General features: G+C 38.4%; 1 protein-coding gene across 6 annotated transcripts in view; it reads right to left on the bottom strand.

The window, feature by feature from the left end:
- The window catches only part of SEMA5A (semaphorin 5A), a 317047-nt gene that overhangs the window by 223082 nt on the left and 70550 nt on the right, over positions 1-23415 (bottom strand). For 5 of the 6 annotated variants that reach the window (XM_039548447.1, XM_039548450.1, XM_039548451.1 and 2 more), the window contains one exon: positions 10893-10976. The gene's annotated coding sequence lies outside the window, so the exon portion shown is untranslated. Of the gene's footprint in view, positions 1-10892; positions 10977-12434; positions 12529-23415 lie in introns of all 6 variants that reach the window. The other variant, XM_039548448.1, reaches the window with a different exon arrangement.

Raw genomic sequence — 23415 nt, 5'->3', positions numbered from 1 at the left:
ATGATTGTTTTCAAATAAAGGTTTGAAAGGTGGAAGAAAAAAACAGAGGAGGTTTAACAGACAAAGGAAAGGCATGAAGTGAAAGAAAATGATCCAGGAAAGGATGGCAGTGTTAGCTAGGGCAGGAAAAGGAAATGGAGAAGGAAGAACTGAAGTGTTAGCTAGGGCAGGAAAAGGAAATGGAGAAGGAAGAACTGAAGTGTTAGCTAGGGCAGGAAAAGGAAATGGAGAAGGAAGAACTGAAGTGTCATCTAGGGCAGGAAAAGGAAATGGAGAAGGAAGAACTGTAGCAATTAAGGGATTGACACACACACCCCTGCATTTTATTTTCTCTTTTCTCTCTACGCAACACTTGCCTGCTCCTTTTCCAGTTGGTACTATTACTGACAAACCAAACACATTTTCTTAGGACCCAACAGACTGTCAACACCATCAACAACACAGAACACAAGCTGTTCTGCAGTAGAAACACAGTTTCAAGTGCTGAGAGTAATAGCAGTTCAGAACAGAGTCCATACCACAGGGTCCTGTTCATTTTTAAAAATTAAAGAGTTTCAAAACGGGGTCAGGAAGACCTTCAGAAAAAGGACCCATTGATAGCTATAAAATACCTAGAAACTCCCATTTTGCGGTGTGAAAATCCTGAGCCTGAAACTGCCACTATGTTCTGGAAAAATCCCACTAGCTGATTGCTGCGGTCTTACCCTCTTCCCTGAGCCACGTGCTGTCTGCTCCTGACAAAGACCAGATGCTGGGCTGGATGCCCCTCTGACCAAGCACAGCCATGTTCCCATTTTCTGCTAAGGTCTGAGTCTTGTACTGCAAGCTTTCCAGTCACAGAAAAAGTGAATTTTGAAATTTCACCAGTGAGAATTAGGAATCTGTGTGAGACCAGAGTCACAACTACAAGTAAAGCTGTGATTTAATTTGCATTAACAGTGTGCTGAAACTTCACTATATAAATACAAATACTCTTAAATTACAAAAAAGTTTCTGTTTTGAAAGCTGTCCAAAAAACTAAACAAAACCCACCAAAAAAAATGGTTTAGAAACATGGATTGATTGAACTAAAAGCACAAGTTCAGGACTGGAAGGACATCCATGAAACAGAGCAGCAGATGACAATGCACCAAGATAACCATAGGAAAAAATTAGCTTGGAAGAGAGAAGTTGTATCACTTGAGCAGAGGATGAAAAAGATTAAGATTAGAGTTGGATGAAAATTTCTGTCAAATCTTGAAGATGGATAAAAGTAGTTTCAAGCAAAGGCAAGGTTAACAGAAGCAGGTAAAAAAGAGGCAATAAGAAAGTAATTCAAGCTTAGCTGTTGCATTCTATATAAATTGGGAAAAGGCAACAGAGAGATTGGAGTCACATGTGTTGAATAATTAAAAAAGAAGATCATCACACCACAGATTATTGCTGTAGCCATCTGGACACACTTTTTATATTTGTAAACTGTACTGAAAAACATGCCAAAATTTGTACATGGATATAAAGAGAAACCAGAAGGAAGACAGTGATACAGCAATTTCAAATAGCTGTTTTTTTTTAAAAATATATATTCAACTTAAAACAGTTCTCTGTCATTTTGTGTATCACTGTATAAAAGTACTTGATAGTAGCTGGTATTTAGCTTTCATAGAAACTTAATATAATACATTTCAAATGTGAATCACCAATCTAAAGGACAAAATTCTACTGCTAAAACAACACTGTGAGTGGGTATTCTGAACATTATTACTAGGCAAACTTGCAAAATAAAGATTATATTAAGGTAGTTACTACTTTAAGGAACTGCTGGATGAGCTCCAAAGTGTCATGAAATTACTATTGTGACATCCTGCTTCAGTTGGACAATAAAGGCAACTTCATCTTCTTGCAGTGGGTTCAGTGCTGCAGTTCTTTGGTACAGTTTTAAAGGGCAGTGGGTATTAAATAAACACTTCTCAGCAAATGCATGGTGGTCACAGCTAAGACAACCAAACCAGGGGAGGAGAATACACCTTTTATGGAAAATCCACTCAGCCCCATGGCCCCATTTGCAAATGCATTTCAGACTCCCAACTCCTCTCAACTTCCATCTAATTACCAGCTTTTGATTTGTTTCTTTCCATCAATAACCAATATATTCTGTCTTCACAGCAACAGCTTAAGTGACAGCAAAGTTTAGCAGACTGATATGAAGGACAGGGAGTGGTGAGGCAGCTCAGGCTCCCATCCCACATCACTGCTACAGAACAATTCTGTTCCCCACCTATTCATCTATATGTAGCTTTTCTATCAAAGTAAGTATTCAAAACACCTACTTATTTCACGAAGCTTCTGGATTCTTTCACCAGTTCTTGGATAAGCAATAGTGTATCAAATGGGATAGGTGGCCTGAACCATCCAATGGGTCAGTCTGCACTGATTATACAAAATGCCTAGAGTATCAGAGAATGACGGAATGGTTTGGGTTGAAAGGGACCTTAAAGATCATCTAGGACCAGCCCTGGTCATGGCGTCCCACAGGCAGAGACACGTCCCACTAGAGCAGATTGCGTAAGGGGCAAGCAGGCTACTACTCCACTTTGTTGTTCTTTAACAGTATCACTGCAAAGATGATGATTTAGATATTTTATACATCAACAAAATTTTCACTACACACTTACAAAGATTTAACACACAAATGAAAGCACTGTTTAATGTTTCCTCTAATTCCCATGACTATAAGCAAAGGGGGTTCCACCAATTCAAACGACACTCTTCCCTATCAGATTTTGCATATAGATCTCTGATTCAACTAGAACTGCAACAGAAAAACTGGACAACTCCCCTCAGTATCAGTTCTGTCTTCTGAAGATGTTCATCAGAAACACAGGAAACCCTGAAAAGCTATCAGAGTCCTGGAAAGGAGCCAGAAGGAAAAAAAAATATTTCTGCTAGATCTTTCTGAAAGTTCATCCACAGTTTTAGTTATTCACTAAATCCTGAAGTAAGATACAGGTATTTTAAAATTTCTGCAAAATATCAAGTTAATAAATCTTTCCTAAAATAAACCAGGTAAAATTAAAAACAATGGAAGGCACAAAGATTTTCAAAGACCATTCTACAACTAAAACATCCGATCCATCAGAGTTTGCAAAAACAAAAGGCCAAATTCTTTATTACTACAATGCTTATACTCAAGACCCCATGTATTCACATATATAGGTGTTACACATATGAGGAACATCCATGCACATGCCTGAACCTTGTCAGTACAAACTTGCTTATTTTTTATTAGATCCTAAAATATAGCATGACACACACAAAAAAAAAAAAGAAAAAAAAAACAGGGAAAAAAAAAAAGAAAAGAAAGAAAAAATCCTTCTAAGGAGAATAAATCATAATTTTATATTCTTCCTCCAACACAACAGTTAAAAATTTCAGTTCTATTTTTAAGTCTGTTTAAAAGTAGTAAAACTTGACTTGACACAATAGAAATCATATACTATCTGGTGTAATGCTCTTGATTAAGCTGTCAAACAACAAATAAGGAAATGTCAAATAACCTAAAGTTAAATGAGGAATGAATGGTTCTTGACATATTTGCTTCAATAAAGGGAAGCCTCTTGTGTGTTTTCTTCAGAGCACGCACTGTGCTGCTCTGTGTATTTGTGTCACAAAAATAATAAAATAAATATACTCTATTTTTTGCAAGTCTGATATATCCTCTTATTTTATTTAGATTACTTAGATTTCCATGTTTTATCTAATTCTTAATGATGACGCTCTTTTTAGTGATTTCTATTTACAAGCTTTCAGGAAAAAAATCTATTCCATAAAGTTATTTCACAAATTAACAATGTTGTGAAAATCCAATTTGTTTAGTGACATCTATCCCAATGGTTTCCCAGTGGCTGACAGCTTTCATCAGTCAAAGACTAAATTACATGAAGTGTCACTGATGTCTCCATCATATCCAAAATCACTTCAGTAGCTTTGCAGCCATCCTTTCTCATTTATCACTTTGGAATCTTATAAGCATACAGTATGTACACACAGATTGCATACATTGAAACATAGCTCTGACTGCTCCTTTTGAGGAATCTACACTTCAGAGACCAAATGTGTCAAGGTCACCTTGAGCTCATAAATAGAAACACATAGGATGATTACGTCTTTGCTGAGATTTTTCTAACAGTAAAGGCACAGATTCAGCTTTCTTGGGCTGCTTAGCTTGTATTTTCAAGAACCCCCACAGCTGATTAAAGGGAAACTTCCTGACCATCCCTTCATTTTATGCCAAGGCTGGATAACGTGTAGTCTCTAAGATCCTTAGCTGGTGCTGCCTGAGGCCACCAGGAAAACATATGAATATATTTTTGGGTGTGTTTTATGTATACAGCACACCCAAAAACCATACAGGACAGCCTGCACCCCTTTTTGTGCTCCTCTATGTCCATCCAGCCTTCCAGTCTTGTAGACCTCAGTTCCTCTCATTTTCGAGGTAAAAAAAAGATTCTGTCATCAGCAGAAGAGGGGATTCATTTAACCACAAATAACATGCTAAAACACTACCTTTCCTTTCCTGTATTTGCTTTTATTTCTTTTCTTCACCTGACAGTGGTACTAAAAATGCTCTTACAATATTAAGATCTCACAGTCTTCATCTCTTCTCCTCTTCTGTAATCCTTTTGCAGTTATATTCTTTCTCCTTTATTTACTAAGTCTCTGCTTTAATGTCATTTGCATATTGCTGCAGAAAGACTTGTTGTTAAATCTACTTCCAGTACAACAGTCCAAGACCAAATCTCTAGAAGGAATACCAAGGAAAAATGGCCATTAAATAAAAATATCAACCAACCAAACAAGAAAGAACCGTTGGAAATGGTCTCTATTAATGACACAAGGTAAAACACAAGTACAATAAAATATTTTACAAATAAACCCTTCTCTTTGGCTGTGGGTGTGGTGTTGAAAAGTCAGAGCAGAAAAGTGTCCCTCTATGCAACAGTGATGCAACTAGATGCAAGTATCACAGGTATGAGAAGAGCCTGTGGAATCTATTGTTGGAATTCAAAATAAAGAGCCCAAAAGGAAAATGCTGAGGATTCAATGCCTTTCCACTGGGTACTTTGTGCAATAATAAAATGCGGATTTTGACCTAGAGAGGGGCAAAAAAAAAAGAGACTGGACACACAAAAACCCCACACCAAACAAGGAAACTTGCTTATATTGTAGGCATCTGGCCAAGTAAAAAGCTGGCAATTTATGGCAGTGTTAGGAAATGTGTAACTTGAGAAGACAAATATTGAAAATGCAAATGACACTCAACTTACCAAAGAGTAATAACAAACTTCCTAGCATGATGTGGTTGCTATGCTCTACCTCAGCATGCTTCACCCCAAAGAGAGGATGGGACTCTCTCTGGGGCACACAACTTCAGATATAGGAACAAATTCCCCCCATCCTTTCATACGTGGCCAACTCTTTCTTCTGTTACATACCACTTTCACCATGATGCTGATGGGACAGCTGCAGAGTGACCTAGCAGAAATCCTAAATTGCTCATGTCACCATAATGCATTCTGTTTCTTTCACTATAGCCCTACCAATTTCTATAACTTTTACAGAAGAAATTCAGTGCAAAGTTCAGAGCTCTGCTTTTTAAAAAGACACAAACCTGTATTTATACCATAATGAACACATCATATAGAAAGATGTTGAAAACAGAAACTGAAACATATTGTTCTCACTGTGAAAAATCTTTGCAAACCTTCAGTGCTCTGTAAACAATAAATAACTGAAGCAGAGGTCATCTCATCAGGTTAACCATGAGCCGTGCTGCCAAGATAGAGAGTCTGCTCCAGCTAGGCTGTGCTAGCTAGGACATGGATTAACAGGGATTTCAATTTCCAGGGCTGTCAATCTTGCTTGTTTTCCAGCACTGGATTTCACCACATTTTATAAAGATACCATCTGAATCCGAGTGAAAAATAATTCAAACTGCTTCAGTGGTGTTGCCAAAAGGACTTCCAGAGCAAACAGATTATACATATTTTAATGCACACACTGCAAGTATAAAAATCTCTGTCGTGTGGGAAAAAAAATATATATAAATGCACCAAACTTGGATCAACAGAGTCAGCTCAAAACGTCTCAAAGCAGTACCCTTTTCTACAAATTCTTTTGACATTTTCAATCATCACAACAAGAGAAAGCATCCCCTGAGACTTTGGACAAATGAGAGATATCTGGAAAAATTAAAGGCAGCATCTCTATTGCAAGCAGTGTGACCTGAAGGAGGGCAGTTGTGCCAGTGGGGGGGAAGCCTAACCTTACCCCTAGCTAGAATTTTAAGCATAAGAAAAAAACCAGAGAGATTAAAATTATAAATCAAAGACCATTTAGTTTCAGACCAGGTGTTAAAACCCTGCTTCTAGATGCCATTAATCTCAGAGATTTAACTGGCTTTAATGGGAAGAGTCTCATTCTCTGTAGCAAGACACAAAGACTCTTCCATTAGGCACAATGACCTCATCCATCCCTCTCTGATCCTTCTTCACCTCATATGCAGATTCAAGCACAGCACAATTCATCACTTCAGTACAAAGCTCTTTGCAGCTCAGTGATCTGCAGTTGTGTTACACACCAGGCACAAAATTTGTGAAAGAGAATGAAGCTCCTTCGACTTGGAAATTGCTATTGCTGCTTTGAAGCAATGCAGGTTCCTTGTAACAAAGAACTATTGCTAATGAGCTTTTCATTGTTGTGCTTCATTTGTTAAAATTCCACAGGTCCGGCACAAAGGAAAACCTCCCATCACTACACACACAGTGCCACAAGGAAGACACCAGAAGAGTTAGAAGCCCAGGAAGAAGAACTTTTATTCACAAATGGATGAGGTCAAAGAATTAGGTGGGTAGGGAAACGGCTGACCTAAGCAATACTTTAAATTGGTCATGATTTATGTTATATACCTCTTCTTCTTTCCCTTTTAACTGCTCTTATTCTGCAATTCCTATCCATTTATCTAAAACAACACCCTTGTATCCCCTCTTCCTGCAAGAAAAATACTCTTTCTTCAGGACTGTACATCACTATTTCAAATTTTCATATCATTTTTGTCTCTGCAAGTCTTGGCCATATTACTTAGAAATTCTCAGTCTCCATTTCAGTTTCTTTAGATTCATTTTTGCAAACAAATTTCATTTTTGCGAAGAGCTACTAACCTCTCTGACCTAACCAAAAAAAAAAACAACCAATTTTTCCCTCCATAATTTTTTTATTTCAAGTTCTCTTGGAAAACTTCCCAGAAGTACAGATACTGGTACAGGACATTGGAATACTCTTTAATACTTTCATGGATCCATCCATCTCACATCCATAAACCACTGATAGAAAACCAAACACACCGTTTCTTTCATTCCCAGTATCTGCTCCTCTCTAAGCTCCTAAAATTCTGTTAATTCTTCAGAATTTTATTCAGTAGTTTCTCAATCTTTTCATTCAATTCCTTCAGATCAATCTACCTATTTTCCTCTAATCTTCTCCCACAACGATCTTTTTTCCAGTAGTCTTATCTGTTCCATTTCAACTGCTATCATTATGAAACACTGTCACTTTTAGCCTTTCCCCTTTGATCATGATAACTCCAACACTTTGCTTCTTGAGCTAATTTGCAAGCACAAAAATATCTCCAAATTTATCAGTGTTTTCTCATTCTCTTTGTACTTCCTTTAGGCTTTGCCATTTCATCTGGCTTATCTCTACCCTTGAAGTCTACTGTCTCTACACCAAAACAGGGATCACTAGAACTTTCAGATTGAGAAAAGGTGTTCTGGTAATTCCACGCTCCCTGACAGGCACTACAGACTGTACAGGGAACACAGTAAACAGAAAACTGAGATTTTTTGACTAAGAATTGAACTCTCAAAGAAACAGCTTGAACATATTAAAAAAAATTCAATTGTCATTTATCAAGTGCCAAAATAAGATTAAAAGTATTTATCTCACAATGAGGGAAAAGGCTCCAAGCTCAGTGGGAGAGCTCAAATTACATAACAGCTTAGCATTTTTTAAAATAATGTTAGCAACAGAGTTCTCTTCTGGGACTGTACCCTGCAACCTTACTGTTTATAAAATAGTATGTAAGAACCACCACAGTGGGTCAGGCTGGCTGTTTAGCCCAGCTGAAATGACAAAACCAACTCAGACAAAACATCCAGCCTGACCTCCTACTCTGTCTCCAGGAGCAGCTAAGAGCAGATGCTCAGAGCAGTCATATACAAAAATTCTCTTCCGCTCCTCCCAAAGCCCTTCACACTTTCCACAGTTTGCAGCTCCGTCACTTCCTTACCCAGATGTAATACCTTTGTTTATCACCTCTTTTTTTTTGTCTTCTATTTTTTTCCCACCTCCTTTTCCAACTTTGTTCAGAAGCACATTATACCCATGCAGCACACAAAGCATGCTGTGGCAAGAAATTTCAGAACTGACTTACACACTATGCAAAAAACCAAAACACTTCTTTTCCTAGCTTTAAAACTGTTCCCTGCCTGTTTCACCTCATCTCTTTTCTAATACAAAATTAGGCAGCACTGAGTATTCATTTCCCATCCACACACCTCACAGTTCCTTTAATTTTATACACACCTAGCATTAGCATCTGGCCACTATCTCTTTTCCAGTCTGGAAACTCTCATCTAGTTAGTTGTTCTTGCATGGATGCTGCTCCATGTATGAATTCTGCATCCTGCTGCTCTTCTTCATTCTTGTTGCCCTTTTCTGAAACTTTTCCTGTTCTACTCCATTTGTTCTGAGATGACAAGACCAGGACAGCACACCATATCTAAGATGTAAAACATCACAGATTTAGAAAGTACTCTAATATTTTGATTTCTCTCCTTTCAGAGCAATTCCTGAAATAAATTTACTTCTTGATTGCTACTAAAGCATAGGGCTGATTTTTTCAGTAAATTGCTGCTTATAGTCTCAAGACCTCAAGCTAACTCAAAGTATTTTAACATTACTGATCCTGAATTTCTTCCATCATTTTAATGGCCACTTGGTTTTATACTGTTCTTTTGCATTTTTTCAGTCGGCCCCCTTTTTTTTTACCTTCTTTCGTCCTTAATAACTTAGTTTCAGAAACAAACCTTGTCACCACACTTTTGTCTCAAGTCACTTATGAATATGAAAATACCCCTGGGCACTCACAGGGATATCTATGGAAATCCACTGGTGATTTCCAACACACTTTTCTCCTGAAGTTTTTTTTCCTTACCATTTAACCAATTATTTACACAGTTGTCAGTCCTCCTCCTTAACTTGTGCTTGTTTAGTTCCTTTAAAAAACTTTCAAGAGAACTTTGAATATGAAATACTTTTTCTTAAATTAAGTAGAACAATACATCCAATGATGTCTTTCATCTGCATGCCAGTTGTCTCCTTCAAAAGACCACAGCATTTTAGGAAGACTTGACTTCAAATCACAAAAATGCCAGCTAGGTAAGATCTCTGGGATTCATCCAGCTATCCAGTCTGACTAGCCACTAAAAGCCACAGAAGATCAGGTCAGCGGCAGCACTGTTCAACTAAGACTTGAAAGCTTCCCCCCTGGGAGAGGTGCCATCCCCACCACATCCCCAGGTAATTTTATTCAGTGTTGCACTACATTCCTATGGAAAAAGTTTTTCCTACAATGCCAAATCGGAATACTTTAATTTGCAATCTGCACATTAACCTCCTGATATATGGTTTGCCACAACTAGGAACATTGGCTCTATCAGTGGCTCATCTTTGTAAGCATCCTTCAAGTAGTTGAAGGATAAAATTAACCAGTTCACCAGTTCTTAAATATGCTCTTAATCAGGCTTTTATTCACAGAAATCAATCCTTTCTCAGTATCCCCACTATAATACTCAATGTCCTTTCTAAAACAGAGATACTAATCTAATTTTTTTAATTAATCCACTCAGTTTAAACAAGAGGCCCGTTGGTTTTTAGATTCCCTGAGTCCACATGAATGCTTTCTGAAATACAGCATCAAATTAGACATCTCTAAGTATTCAACTGCTGAGACACTTAAAAGCAAGGGGCTGCCTACTGCAGTCTGTAGCTGGTCCATTTCACTCTACCATTCATAAAAACCTGGGTAAACTACATCTGGACCTGCTAAATTGAGAACATGCAATTTGTTCCAGAAAGGCAATCTCCTAAGCCTCCCATAAGGTTTCCAAAACAGGAACCACCCCACACTTTTCAGTGGTGAGCACATGCACACAGGAATTACTCAGTTTTCTGCCATTGCTTTATCTCGGATCGTTCACTTCATAGTGTCATACACCAGCCACACAGACTCTTCACGCTGGCTTCCTGCTCTTGGTGTGGTTGAAAAAAGCATTTATTAACTTTCTGTTTTGCCTGATAGAGGAATGTTCTGGTCTTATTTCCTTCTCTGAACACAGACACAGCTTTTTTTAAGATGTCCTCTTGCTTTTAATAGTCTCCTCTACCTTGTCATTTAGCTATACAGGCTTCCTTTTCCTAAGACATTTTTAGACTGATGGTAAGCATTTGTGTGGAGCCTTCAAAACAGTATCCTGAAATAGTCACCTACAAACATGTTACTCTTACAGTTACCCTTTAAGTGTCACTTTAAACAAACATCCCCCTTTTTACATAGTTTCCCTTTCTGAAATTGAGCATAATTTAAGAGAGGTAAGATGAGAGGAGAATTGCATGTTCTTTTTCTTCCTCCCATTTCCATTTGTTGAATTTCCTTCGCTTAGGGAAAAGAGAAAGGCAGAACAACTGTAATGGTCTACAAAGTCACATCACAAGTCTTTTTTCCAGACATCATCTTACAATCTCTCCATGACATCATCATCTACTGACTGAACAAAATGAAGTCTCTTACCCACCTTTTAGTCACCATCCCTCTGTAAACACGTACTGCCTCTGTTCAGCATTTGTGCAGAGCAAAAGTGGGTCTACCTTGAAGGCTCCTAGGAGTTAAGGAAACACAAAAGAGAGATAATAGATAATGAGGAGACAGCTCATCAGCAATTCTCAGACATTTATTGAAGACATAAAACATGTCTTTCAAGTCAATAAATTAGAAATGTAAGGCACTTTAACAATACAGTGTGAACAAGAACCAAATGGAAAGAGACAGGAAAAAAAAAATCATTCTTTAAAATACCTGGCAGTTTGGGATGAGAATCAGAAGAGGAATACTTGCTGCAGAATTACCGAAATCCATGAGATATGAATTTGAGAAAAATCCTTACTATAAAATTTTGCCTTGGTGCCTTAACACCACTAAAATTAAACAGGTCAAATACATGGACTTAAATCTGTCCCTGAGTAAAATCCATGACAAAATTCAGATGGGTAAAACTTTAGTATTCTTCCATCTTTCCACAAAAGATAAAGTTCAAGAGAAAAATGCAGTTACTGTCTAATATCTCAAAATAATACAAAGGGCATTTTCAAGAAAGAGATGCATCATTAAGCACATTTCAAGACAATAACCCATCTTGTAGGAATGACAAATACAATATAAATATTAAAAAAATTATCTTGCTTTTTTATTTATTGAAACAAAGAAAGCGTTTCTAATCAATCAAGTGCTATCTCTACTTGAAACATGAAGACAGGAAACATGCAGCAGTTTCCGGCTCTCAACACCTCAAGAAAACGGCACTTCACAAGAAAGAACAGTAGTACTCTGTCCAGTTTAAGCATTCATTTCCTAGATTGACAACGTCTACGGAGCAGAAAAAATACACTAGCAATCAACAGTTCACCCTTGAACCTAAACAGAGACACGAGGCAAAAAAGGAGTCATTGTTCCACTCTGTTTACTCACTTATATGAAATGAGTGTACTAGATGACTAGAAGTGTTTGTGATTTTTTTCCAGTGCTTTCTTGACTTATGGAATATGGGGAATTATAAGATAGAATTGGGTTGTGAGCTGTAAAACCTGCCTGCAGAGGCACATGGCAGCACAAAGAAGCACATGGCAGCACACAGAGGCTTGTCCCCACCGGTCCCTGGGGGAGGAGGTGTCACACAGCAGACCCCTACGAAGTGTGTTGGTGATGTGGCAACACAGGATAGGTCACGCCATGTAAGGAAATACTGTGCCTTAGAAAAGTGTATAAAACCAACTCGCTCCTTGGAATAAATGATTCAGATTCCCTGCCGGTCTGGGTCCGTCATTCAATCACCGACAATGGAAGTCTCAGGAAATCTACCAAACGCGTAAGGTTAAAATGCTTGGAAACATCTTACGAACAAGAAGAATTCCCCAGGTTAGACAACAAAGATTCAGATTTATGTTTACCACATCAAAATTTCCCAAGAATCCCATTCTCCCTATCGCCAAGTACTTCAGATTATAATTTACATGTTTTCTCCTAAATTAAGAATTTATATCATATGTGCACATATACACACCCTTCCGTGAAATTCAGTGACGTCAAACTCTGCTGTAGAAGTTACCAAAAGCAGATTTAGATGGTCTTCTCCATGCCATAGGGATCAATCAAAGCTAAAGGACAGAAAGTCACTTTCAGTTTCATAGTCCAAGGTGGTAGGAGAAGCTTATATTTTCAACAAGACATTGCATTACCTTTTCTTTGCCTCCCACTTTTCAGAAAGGCAAGGACAAATTTAAAACTTGGAAGAGGACCAAATTCTGCTTTTCATACTACTACGTACCAAAGAATATTCGAACACCTCAACACTCAAACTACCCGTCACCAGTGCATGTTGATGACAAACTACTCTGAGACATTCAGTCTGTCAAGTAATTAATTATAACTGTTACCATGCAGTAAGTTCTACAGACAACTACAAGCAACCCATCTCCAAGATGCAGTGTGCTAGTGATTTATGTATGCTCTCACGACACCAGAATGAGCAGCTGAATTATTAGACTCTGAAATTATTAGACTTCTGAAAAGAAGGCTATATACACCTCAATTTTCCTAAACAAGCCTAACAGTACCAGTGCTTTCTACAACCACTTGAACCTGACCATTGTCCCTCCACCACTCACTTCACAATTCTTATTTCTACATAAATATACCAGATTTTATTTGACCAAAATAAAAGCTATAGCAAGTTTACTTTTATTCTAATCTTAACAATTGCCTAAACAAAACTGGAAAGCGGAGTATGAACCTACCGTATTGATTTAGGGAAAACGTGCACGCACATAAAAACTAATACATAAAGGTTAGATTTCTACGGATTCACGTCTTCCTTCCCTTACACTTCTTCATATGGCAACCCTGCTGCTCCTATGACTGTGGTGGCACTCTCATCAAGAACAACACAGTACATGCTGTGGGTACGGTAACACCAGAAACTAGCCTGAGTATTCACTAATTTAAGCTAAAATTAGGCTAACTCAGTCTACACAGCCCACACCAAACCTGTCTTACAGAAACTGTAAATAAAGTCACCAAAATTAGAAGTCTAACTGCAAAAAAACCACATCAATTATTTTACTGGGAGGTATGCAACCATGGTTTAGTTTCCTTTTGCTTTGGTTTAGTATCAGTTGCTAAAGCAAAAAGGCTGGTGTGGCTTTGCCTCATGCCTCTGTCTCCCACTCTTTCCTTTCAAAATGACTACTGGAACTGATGATCAGTTTCAGTCTAACACAAAAACTTCCATGAAAATGGTCAGGAAAAACAACAGACAAACTCACTTTCCAAACAGCTGTTTGTCCCTACTCTCAATGATAAACACAGGTACACAAGAGGGGAATTCAGCCATGATACATTTTATTTTCCAGAATCCCATTAATTTAAAAGAATGGGACAGCAGGGCAGAGGGTGGGACTTGTGCAAATGGATAAAAATACACATAGGTGTATATTAGTGGAAGGTTTCAAGAAATCTTCACAAGGTTTAAAGCTAAACACATGGCAGTGCTGATTCCTGCTGCTGATAGGATATGGTACTAAAGTCACTGGTATGACCAAGCTGCGTGATTAAATCTGGCGGAGCACACACGCAGTTACCACCTTCACTGTTACATGGGTGCAGGCACTGTGCTCACACCTCTCTACTATACTTGAAAAGACATTTGGCTACACACTGAACTGAGCAAAGAAATAATCACAGCATGTCTAGACACCATGACAGAGAGAAGCCTCTGCACACTGAGGCTTCCCACTTCTGCTGTAGCTGTGTGGCACTGCTCAGGCAGTGTGCCACAGCAGAACCTCACCTCACCCAGTCAGCTGAGAGCTTGCCCAGGCACTCAAGATCTTCACACAGCACCTAATGTCAACCCCTGCTCACCTCGCAAGACAAAAAAAGGACACCAGTAGGATAAGATCATGCCAGCTCCACATCATCTCACCAGCCAGCCTCAGCTTTTGCTCCACAAAGTTGACAACCTGAGTTAAGGAAGCTGCTCCAAGTGACTTTGGCTGATGTTGGAGCTAAAGTAGAAGTGTCAGGAACACCAGGTGGATGGGGTTTTTCCCCACTTCAGTATTCTCACCATCTATGCACAGGAGAACTGAACAAATACAAGTAAACTTCACGTACTGCTATTGAACACATTTTTGCTTGTGTTGATATCTGGCAAGAGAGAAAATCTTGTCAAAACTGAAACTGTATCAGAACTGAGAATGAGAGAGGAAAACAAGAGTAAGAATAAAAAGACAAAAATATTCTCCTTCCTCTTTCCCTCCTCCAAAACACGCCTGCATTATGCAAATATACCCTACTTTCAGGAATCATTCAAGGATGAATGGTTACAACTGCAATCCACAACCTTGTGTTCCTTCTACAAATACTAACATTTCTCCTTATGATATATGCTAACAAATATTACTACTTATCTTTCTCTCTTCATGCTGAAAAGGTCCTTGCATAAGGAAAAAGATCTCATTAAATTCAGCTTATTTGCTTGACTAAAGAATGCACATGGAAAGATGGCAATTATTGAGCAGAATTTAGGCATAAGGAACATGAAAGAAATAGGAATAGCCTTCTTATAAATCTGTATTTTTTTAATGTGCTTTCCAAAGCGCAATATTGGGCAGAGTAAAACCAAAATAAAATAAAGGTAGGAATTTTTAGGGGGAAAAAGCAGAACAAATGAAAAATCAATAACATCCTTGAACATGTCCCAGCCACCACTGCTTGACACCACAGAACCAGCCCATACAAACACATCCCAGACAGGCACCTGCAGACACGTACTGCAGACCAGAAGCTCAATGTGCAGAGTGCTACGTGCACTTCTGCTTCACATGCAGGGCTGGGAAACTTCCAGGTCTTGACACATGTGTCTTCTGGTTCAACTCAGAAATTACATCCGATCAAAACAGGAGCAGTACCAGGACTCTCTTAAGTTCTTGCCTCGCTGAGCACAGGCTCCAGTCATGAACTGCGGACATGTGCACACACACACACAGCTGCAGGCAAATCACATAAGGAACAGATCTGACTGATCCTCAGTTTGTCAGGCTGACTCCATAGGCATGGTAAACGCAACAGAATCAGAACAGACTCCATTAGGCCAAAATCAGAAGAAATGTAGAGACTGGAGTATCAGGACAGGAAATGTATTGCTAGCAGGAAAGCATGGACCAGAATATGGGAAGTCATCAGTCAGCCAGAGCTCTCTGGATGAAAATTACAAAACAGAATGATGTAACATTTATTTGGCTTTGCAAGGATTTGACTAATAATAACTCATCTAAAGCCACTGAACTTGCCCTGCTACTTGCTTTAACTCCACTGAGGTCAAAGTGACAGGACATGTTAAAGTTCATTTAGCCTTTTAACTAACCACCACAGATTTATAGTCCAAGAGCAGCACTTAGTTCTTCCAAAACCTAATCCATGATCCCAAAATAATCATTTTTAAAGTATAATACATTATTAAGACTGCTGACAGAACAAATAGTGTTACCTTGTTTAAAATGGTAGAAATGGAGAAAAACAGTAACGAAAGAGAAATTATTGTGGTCTTGCTCCCACTGAAGTCATGTTTTTCATGACGACTTCAAAGAGCAGGGAAAACATGACTTTTATCCAACTTTCTGCAAATTACACAACTGAATAATTTTATTTAAAATAAAACAGTTCTGATACAACTCTGATCTCCTTGAGCGTGACAGCAAAACTTCTGAAAATATTTATTCTTGACTGTGACACCATGTATCCTTGTGCTTTCTAGTCTTGACTGAAGTCTATAGGACATTTCAAGTGCTCTGTTGCCACTGGTATTTGCTGCCTACATGTCTCCAAACTTTTGCATGGTTTTCTGAACCTGAATTTCACTGGTGTGATGATCCAGGCAGACTTTTCCAGTTCCAGGATACTGACAAGAATAACACCTTTTACTACCTTTCAGCCAAATGGCATTAGTACTGAGGACACAAAAAGCCACAAGTGTCATGACCAGAGAAATCAAATTCATAATGCAAGTCAAACAAAAGAATTATTGAACACTATAGCATATGTACACAAGATTTGTTTCTGTGTGTATCTCTACAAGATTTAGATAAAAAAAAAATGTTTCTAGCAATTTTGGGTGTCCTTAAGATGAAACTAAATAGATGTATTGTGTTTGGTTTGGGGTTCTTTTGTTCATTTTGGTTTGGTTTTGTGTGTATGTTTGTGTGCACATGCATTTTAATTTTGCAGAAGGATACCATGCAATGGTCTTCTTGAGAAATCTCCTTTCTTCCCTAAAATGCAACACTGTACTGCTTCTACCTCTTCTACCATTTTCACCTGTAGCATAAATAGTCTCAACATCACTCCACCCACCCTAACAGGAGTGCAACTATTCTTGGAATAAAATGTTACTCCTTTTCTGGAATTCTTCCAAGTAATTTCATGTCTTAACTGATTCTCTGATTTAAGTGACATGCTGGCAACTGATGCTAGCATGTAAATCTTAAATTTCATTGATCACCATGGTTTTCGATACCTGTGACAATTTAGGAAAAACAAGAAAAACTGAATACCCTGTAATTTAGTCTACATGAAACAGTTGCTTCCTTCCTCTCTTTCATTAACCAGTACATGGCTCCTTTATTTTCCAAAGGTGGCAAGTAAGGTAAGAAAGGTAAAACCAAAATTATGGGTATCATGGAAGCTCAGTCCTTAGCCAATGCATCTTTAAACACGTAACCATAAAAATAAATAGAAATACTGTTTTCTCTGACCCTTTTCAAAAGCCAGTGAACCTTTTCATTTCAGTTTTCAAAAATTCAAATGAAGCTTAGATGACAGACACCTCCTAGAGAAAAATAAAGTCCACAAGCCCCAGGAAAGTCCTAGATTTTATCTACTATTCTGAAATACATTTGCTGTACAGCAGAATACCAGCTGATACATTTTCTGTAGCATAATTAATTCAGAGACATCTGCTTGCTAGCAGACCAAGGATGAAGCTTGGGGTTGTGAGACCTGGATTATAGGTCTCACTCAGGAACTGATTTGTGGTGTAGCTTTGAGAACCTTGATCTGACCCCATTCCACCATTATAAAGCGTGAAGATGTCATTTAATATAACCCCTGTTTTTTAAATAAAATGCAAGTTTTTATATATCTCAGTGAACTGCATTGGAAAAACTGCAGTTCCAATTAAGACTGAACTCCTGAGGATAGTGACAATTACAGGAAATGTTTATGGTTGTGTTCTCTCAGTCAGAGAGCCCAGCTGCCTTCTAGAGAAACAGGACTGAACAGATTCACGTAGGTACTGCAGATGCCGAATAATAACAAAAAGGCTAATCCTGAATATTGCAGCTGCTGATAATGTTCACTTCCTAACAATGAAGAAAGTATTACACTCACTATTGCCTACAGCATGCACTGCTACAGAGAAAGACAAAAAAAGCAGTGGTATGTAGTCTGGGAGAATCCAAGATGATAGTCTGAAGAGGAAAATCCAACTCAGTGCATAGAGCCTGAGGTTATTGGAAAACTGTGCTAATATGCAGCAGGCTCCCATAATTATGCAGCTGAAGTAATAATACCCCAACAAAAGGCAATTAAAATGTACAGTGTTTAAAAACTCTGCCAGTTTTTACACATGTCAGTTTATTCCAAAAGCTGGCTTATCCACTTTGTTAGTCTAAGTGTTCCAAAACGATTTAAAGAAATCATATCCATTCCATTTTAAATACAGAAGATCATATTAAATCCTATGTAAGACTAATAGTTTTATTTGTTATGTATCGAGAAAAGAAAAATTGATGTGTAATCTGCTTTTCCAAATGGGGGGACACTCCTTAAACATTATGGGAGGGGAGGTTGAGTGGGGCAGAGTGTGTGTATGCATTGGTTGGTACAACACGTCAACAAGGTTTATACAGTTTAGATTTCCCAGCCCAAATGTATTGAGATCCCTTATGATGTAAGAGAGAGAAGTAACAACAGTTTCTTTGTCTATGGTGCTTTCATATTCTGTATAATTTTTTTTTCTGGCTTTCTTTTTTCTCCTTCAGTGATGGATGCTTTCCCTTTTTCCATCTCAGCATGCATGAGAGGAAGACAAATCTTAACATATCCATCACTGGAGCCAGAACACACAGCACAGTCCATCTGGTACCATAAATCCCAAACTGATAGATGCTCCCTGCTTCCCCCAGCAAGATTCTTAGCTCTTCTACTCTCTCTTCAGCATGAAGTTGAATGCTGTGGAGTTTAGGGTTCATTTTTTTAGGTGACTGAAGAGATAGCAAGAATATGGTTGTTGTGATATGGACATATTCCAAGCCTTGTCTGAAATATTCTTACCCAGGGCCAAATGTTTTCCCCATCAGCAATGAAAGCATGCAGTGCTTTGGCATTCCTCTAGCAGCCTATCCCCTCCCTTTGCCACCCAACATGCATGCAAACTCCCATCTTCCTGGCTGCTCACTGTGCTGAAGCAATCACAAATGCCTCACGCTAAGCAAACAGACAGAGGTAAACACTTCAGTCCTGGGCACCATCCCAGGGAGGACACACACAATAATTTCCAAGCTCCTCAACAGATATTTTTCTCTTGTGTTCAGTACTAACAAGATTAAGGAAGAAGAGTTTTAATATACAAGTAGGATCCCTGTCAAGTCTTTGATTACAACACCCAGTTCATCATAAGCGATCGTTAAAAACAAACGCCTTCTATGCTCTGCTGTGCACTAGGCTTAAAAATGTAGGCAACAGATCCCAGAATTGCCCTGCACTGTGCCCACAATGAACTTCCTTTCACAGCTCTCCCTCCTCCAGTATCTCTGATCCACAGAATCTATATTTATTTTCAATTAACATATTACATTCACACTGAGTAGAGCATGAAGTACAGGATTCTGCATTCACCTCAGGCAGCTGGAAAAGAATACCTAGATCTGATTTTGATCCTGTATTTCAAGTCTGTTTGAGATCCCATTTTCATACAAGAACATAACAGAGAGAGAAAGAGATTTTGGTAGCTGGTGCTGGGGTTGATCTGGAATTTTTGGCACTCAAACTTTGGGAGAACTTAGCAGAAAAGTATGCATAGGCACAGGCGCATGGTCCTGAGGAGCGTTTATTAAAATGCAATGTTAACTTCAGTATCAGGTATTGGCTCTCATTATCTTTGACAGTTCACCAAGCAACACTTACAACTCAGATGTTAATTCACAACTTAACAGTATGAATCAGTAATTCATACGAAGCTAACTGCAGTAAACTCACCAATTAACAGGAAACTCCTATTAGAAACACCGTTAGGAGCATACAAGAATTTGAATTGTGAAACAGAAGATTTTGCTTACTAGGACAGGATAGTAGGATGCATGTCCTGTTCAAATCTGTCTGATCTCTTGTAATTATACAATTAAGAAGAAAATTAGAACATCTGCATCTGAGCAAGTCACTAAAATTTTCCTAGAACAACTGCAGGAAATAAATAGTACAAACAAGAAGAAGAAACATCAAAGACACACCTAAACTTCATATGGAAATTCTGATTTTAAGACTGGTACTCCCTTCAGAAATTCAAACAATACTCCTGGAAAAGCTGCCATATTACAAAGTCCTCATCAGCTTTCAAAGGTAAGATAACTTGAAACAATGCAACAAAGCAAAGAGAAACTGCACTGCAGATAAATCTGTGAGATAATCACACTTTGCCTACGATAAACTTCAAACTCTACCACAGACTAAATACATATACCTGGTGCCCATGCTGAAATTGTCAGTGCTTCTACCTACCACACAACTTATCCTCTCACTTTCTACCCCAAGGTCTGAATTTTTTCAAAACAAATTAATCTGGCTTTCACTTTGTGCTGGAGGCAGTACTGATACACAGAGATCACAAATGAAAATTAGACCACACAGAAGGGTATACTAAATTTTCCCATATAAACACAATGTTAGAATGGGATTTTAACAGCATAACGTTAAAGTAATAGGATTAAAAAAGACAAACCATTTTGCAAAAAATTGTATTACTTTACCATCATCACAGATGAAATGAAACTGAACAAAAACGCTGTAAGCATGTGGGAGACATTCCTCCACCATGACACCACACAGTCAGTGCTGGCCCAAAAGCACACATATTTTGCACATCCAAGAGGACCCTCTGTTTCTCTCCCTCAGAAACTCTGAGCGATAGTGAAGGCTCCAGTTAAACAGAATTCTAACTAAAACTTCTTCCTTTTAGCCACAGGAAGAAGGATATAACGCAAAGGGACCACTTACTTTTAAATATGCAACCTTGACTTACTGAAAACATTAGCATCCCAGCAGGGCACTCAGCAGATACACTGGTAGAAGCTTCTTGCTCTGCTCTGTCTCAATCAAATTAAAATTAAGCAACTGTTTAATCCAGCCTGAGGACTACACTATGCTGTTAATAGAAGAGTCCTTTCTTCACCAAAATCAATTTTTAAAAAATAAGCAGTATTTGTGCTGGGTTTTATTTTTCCCCCTCTTTCATTTCTGTTAATTTCTTATACCCCCCTCTCCTTTCTTGGTGGTAGAAAAGAAACTAAAACCAGTTTATTGTTACCCTCCACTGCCAGTCAAAATAAAGCCAAAAGATGCCTTTTGCTTTTGTTTGTGTCCACACGTTTCTATGCAAAGAGTTATCTTCAGGTATTTCCTCTAGTGACATAACAAAGATTCGAGTCATAGTCTTAACTGTGTTATATCTGGACAACTTGGTCTTTGAGAGATCAAATACACCTCCCCAGTTACCCAAAATTAGGCTCTGAATTCACAAAAACATTCTTCTTTATACAATTTTAACCTATGTTACAGTCCCTCCTCATTCCCCAAAAAATCCTCTTAAGGTCATGGTTCAGATGCAGCATTGTGATGAAAATTTTCTCTACCCAGAAATAGATCTTTCTCACTGCTTTGTGTGCTACTACTGACAATTACTGGGAAGAATAGGAAAGGTTTTTCTATTTCCCTGTTGGAACATGCTGTTCTGGGGAACACCTATGGGTCTTGTACTTCACGGCTAAAGTCTCAAAGTTTATAGTGATGCCACGATGATTTTTTTGCCTTTTTTTATATATACCTTTTATATAGCTTTTATGTATCTCCAGTGCTTTTAGAATGCATACTAGTAATTCCTTAAGTCTGATACCTTAGCTTAGACCCAATATTCTGTTAAGCCAGGAGACCAAACATCCTGGAGGCCTAGCAGTTGGAGGTCAGAAAGCCCTATGCTATCCTGAGAAACCAAGGTCTTCCCTAGAACATCCTGTAAACTAAGATAGACCCATCCAGGGAGGGATTCCTCGGAATGGGGGGGTTCATTTGAGCCTCTCATTGGGGAATCTTTGACAGATATCCTAATTGGCAAGGCCTATAAATTGTATACGCGATCTATCGTGTAGGTGCCTTTTGGCGCATTCCACCTGGAGGAAGTGGTGCACCTTGAGGATCCTTAAATAAACACCGAGGTAAAAACCCCTTTTCCCCTTAACCGTGTCTGGCTCTTAATTTTAAGACCAGGGAAAGGCAACAATAGAGCAAATAGACAATCAGACCATCAAAGGAGTCTGGGATGCAGCATGGGGCAGTTCTCGAGGCAGAGACCAAACCGCAGGGAAAATAAAGATGAGCACTCTGTTTTTACTTTATTATGCACATCTTGTTATGGCAGGTTGATGCTATATCTCAGAGCTGTTAGAATGGAGCTTATAGGCACAAAACACAAAGCAGAACGTGCCCTCCTGTGACTCAGTAAATCCTTTTCTTCCTATCCACTGAAGGGCAGCTCAGAAAAATACTAACAATGAAAGACTGCAATAAACACTTCTTAATACACCAGTTTTAGGTATACAGGCTGCCTTCCTTTTTTACAAAGTATAAGGATCATCTACTTTTCTATTGGGTAGTCATGAAAACACCTCATTTTCATACAGAGCATCAGTAGGAAAGTGCTGCATAGTCTGTAAATACAAAAGCAGAGCCCACTTGAGAGGTAGGGATTAAGGCAGAGAAGAGGGAGAAATCCCGATTCAGTAACTAAAGGAAATCAAAATTAATATTGAAATGATAAGGTAAGTCATCAAGTGGGAGGTTAATAAACTCAGCAGCAAGAATCTTGTTCTTGTTTAGACATTCTTACATGCTTAAAAATGCAACAAGAGACACTGCTATTTGCCATTCCCTGACAACGTCCCAATTCATGCTCCATTTCTGCATGTCTTGAAACATCTGTAAGTCAGAAAAGTCACTACAGACAATGGTAATGGATGGGTAGGCTATGTGCAGTATGGTTTCCTTTTTTTTTTTTTTAAATACAGCAGAATTTACTATAATTTTTAACAGAGGATATATCACTGGGATTTAAGACATAGTTCCAAGGTTGGCTTGCAGTTTGCAAATTAAAATCAATTTTCTACATAAAAACTAAAAATTAATAAGAGGAAGCTCAAGAAGAAAGTTACAGTTATCACAATATCTTCTCTACACCGTATTCAGTGACACCTTTAGAAATGTCAAAGCCTTTTGACAGCAGTATGGCAAAATTAACAAGCTCATTTTCAAGGCATCTTATCAGAACTATGGGATGCAAAGTCAATAAAAGCTGCTCAAGAGCACCTCAGCTCTGAATTCCCAAAGTGCATGGTGGAAATCTTGTGGAGAAACCTGTACAAAACCCTAAGTTAGTTGCCCGCCTAGTACCGCTAACTGTGTATGCTATGTACTGCATAGCAACACAATTTCATGTGTCTTCTCCCATTCTGCATTAGCCTGTTTTCCATCAAACATATTACGCTCTTTTACTTGCCTCTGTGTATCAGAGATTCAAAGAAAGAAAAAGATGGAAAAAGTCAGGACAGTAACATAAGTTTACCACCCCTTTTTTAGGATGTACTCTAAAAAAATTGCCTCAGAAGAATCACCTTCATTTACAACAGCATAACCAAGTGGAGTAGCTTTTACTTTCTTTC

The sequence above is a fragment of the Corvus cornix genome, chromosome 2, assembly GCF_000738735.6.
Source record: "Corvus cornix cornix isolate S_Up_H32 chromosome 2, ASM73873v5, whole genome shotgun sequence".
Classification (NCBI taxonomy): domain Eukaryota; kingdom Metazoa; phylum Chordata; class Aves; order Passeriformes; family Corvidae; genus Corvus; species Corvus cornix.
The sequence above is the reverse complement of the archived record's forward strand: the minus strand, read 5'-3'. Positions and strand labels throughout refer to the sequence as shown.